Source organism: Silene latifolia, chromosome Y, assembly GCF_048544455.1.
Source record: "Silene latifolia isolate original U9 population chromosome Y, ASM4854445v1, whole genome shotgun sequence".
NCBI classification, from domain to species: Eukaryota; Viridiplantae; Streptophyta; class Magnoliopsida; order Caryophyllales; family Caryophyllaceae; genus Silene; species Silene latifolia.
The window spans coordinates 255,784,180-255,787,244 of record NC_133538.1 but is presented as its reverse complement, the minus strand read 5'-3'; positions in this window follow the sequence as shown (position 1 = coordinate 255,787,244).

The window sequence follows — 3,065 nt, the reverse complement described above, 5'->3', positions numbered from 1 at the left end:
TAAATACTTTTTATGTCATATACTTTTTAGGGACATATGTCTCCCTTTCTCATATTTGGTTTGTATAACTTTGTTTCGCGACTTTAGCGATGTTTCATTCATGAGATTTATTTTGGACCTTGCATGTTTGACACCTTCCCATTTGGATATCTTTATAACAGGTTCAGGTTTTAAAAATTACAGGTTTTTACTATAATGAACCTATTACAAACATATCCATGCAGTTTTATTCTAGAATTACGTGTTTACTTTTCCTGAATAAATGAGGGTGTCACATTGATCCCCATCTTGATGCCGATGTAGTACGCTTGATTTATAATCAAGTTTATCCTCAGTACCCACCTCCTAGTCAAACTCCTGTTAGGGTGTTTGACTAATGTACTAATTAGTTAGCTGTTTGTTTTGTGGTTTTTTTATTTTTTATTGTGTTTCCTTTTTTTCCCCTTGTTGTACTGTTTTTTTTTTGCGCCATTGTATAATATGCTCGTTTTAATATATAGTTCTACTCTTTATTACATGCAAACGATTATTAACATAGATTTTAAATAACTTGTGAACAGGCAAATGAATGAAACAATAACATATAATATGACTACGGTAGTGCATAAGAACCGTGTTAGATCAAAAACACCTCTAAAAATAAATGGAAATTGGAAGATATTAATAAGATAATTACAAAGGTTCTTATAAGAACTGTGTTAAATTATACAATTGCTGAATAACATTATTTTAAATAACCTTCTTTCTTTCTTTCTCTCTCTCTCTCTCTCTCTCTCTCTCTCTCTCTCTCTCTCTCTCTCTCTCTCTCTCTCTCTCTCTCTCTCTCTCTCTCGCTCTCTCTCTCTTATTACTCAAATTATGTCAAGTGGTAGCTCTTCTTCTTCCTCAATTTCAACAGAGACATGTAATTACTCAGTTCGGGCAGCATTGCGGACTTCTTGGACTTTGCAAAATCCGGAAAGAAAGTTTCTTACTTTCAAATTCTGTAATCCCGAGATTAAAATACGTGGATGAAATTACTTCAAGTGGGTTGATGAACCAATGACTGAGTGGCAGAGGAAGGTTATAAACAGATTAGTGAATGAGAAAAAGAGCATGGATATCGAGATTACTCAAGTGAGAAGTATACTATATCAATTTGAAGAATCAAAGCGGGGAAATGACAGGGAAATATTGAAGGCAAAAGAAGAATGCAAGAAGTTAACCATGGATATCGTAGAAGTCAAAAATAATGAGGCATGGCTTAAGTTAATTGTCAAATTTCTTCTTCTAATTGTTATTTACCTAGTTTATTATGTATGGTGGTAATTTGTACTCTTTATGTGTAAACTTGTAATCCTTTAAATTAATAGAAGGAAATAAGCAAGATTTTCTAAAAAACATATTGTAATTAGCTGGCATATAACAAATGATGCTTTATTTTTGGCGGTAAAATCAAACACAATGAAATATAAAATAAAACGGTTATACCCAAACCGTTGTTCAGGACGTATACAGTTATAACGGTTCAGGCCATTGTTATGTATACAAAAATGATGCTTTAATTGTTGGCGGGAAAATCAAACAACATGAAAATATTACAGACAACGGTTATTTATAACCCGTTGTAGATAGTACGAATCAATTACGGTTTCAAACAAAATCGTAGTCTGTTTGGAAACAAAATACAACGGTTTTTCTTATACCGTGTTTATTACTTTCCAATAAATAAGGTCTTGCAAGTGTTGTATTATTCACACATATATACTCTGAGCTTCCCCTCACCCACATTATATTCCTAAACATTGAGCTTCCTCTCAACCACCAGCCTACCTCATCGCTGTCACAGTTATCGTCATCATCGTCATTGCCGCCGCCAGATCAATCAGAATTCTCCTCTTTAAAGAAGTAATAATGTAATACATGCCCTTTTAGAGACCCTTTGACCAGCGTTGACTGACCTTGGGAGCGGTAATAGTCTTAGAAGTGCGTGCCAAAACTATCTTGGGTTACGTGTTAAGAGTGGTACTCGATAGAGTAGAGGCTACTCGATCGAGTGGCTAGGTTACTTGATCGAGTAGGGGGCCACTAGATCGAGTATGTTGGGTACTCGATCGAGTATCGAGTTTTCAGCGAGGGTTTTTAATCGCATTTTGTTAAATCCGCAAATCATTTCCGCCACTTTCCTCCTATCCTTTGGTCGCCTCTTTCCCTTCCCTTCACCATAAAACCTCCATGGAAGCCCTTTGAAGGTCCTTGTGCCGTAGGAGAGCGTAGCTTGAGTCGGGTAGCGGTCTTTTGCCGGGTTTCTCCTTATAGGTATGTTATAATCATCATCCGTATCCTCATCTTTGCAGTTAGGGTTTGCTTGGTAGTAATAGATGTTGTGTTGTGGTTATAGGTGTTGCTTGATTGCTGGATATGTCATGTGTTGGCATGGATTGGTTGCAGTTGCTTAAAGGTAGGTTCACCTACTCAGTTTCTGTGGATAGTCTAGTGTGTCGATTATCGTATCATTATTGTTGTGTTGTGGTGGCGTTATGTGGCAGAGTATATGCTGTAGTTGGTTAGTACATACAGTTTGTTGGTTGTTGCGTCGCAACTGTCTGTGTATTGTTTGTCTCTGGTTCGCGAGGTGCGTCCTCGGCTGAGTGGGGTCACTGGCGGGAGTGGCATCACGCCCTAGTTTCGCCCTTCGTGGAACCCGCCACGGAAGGGGATGTGCACATTAATGGACAGGGTTATCGCTCGGTATGATGAGTAGGCATTTGGTGGGTACGGCTGCGGTCCCCCACTGGCAGGGCTGGTCCAGTGGACAGTCGGTGACAGAGGTTGATTGGATTATTGTGATTGTGTGTGAGATTGTTAGCGTTGTGTCGTGTTGATAGCTATGTTGTTGTTGTCGTATCTTATCTCAGTACTGACCTTGTGTGGTTGTTTTGTTTGTTATGTGTCTGCCGTGATCCCTTATGGTGAGCAGTCGGTCTTAGCAGGTGTTGATGTTGTTGATAGCTGGAGTCCGGGCAGGGATGAGTCTTCACGAGATCCGATAGCTTAGAGAGTAGTCTTTGAGTTGTATCTTTTAT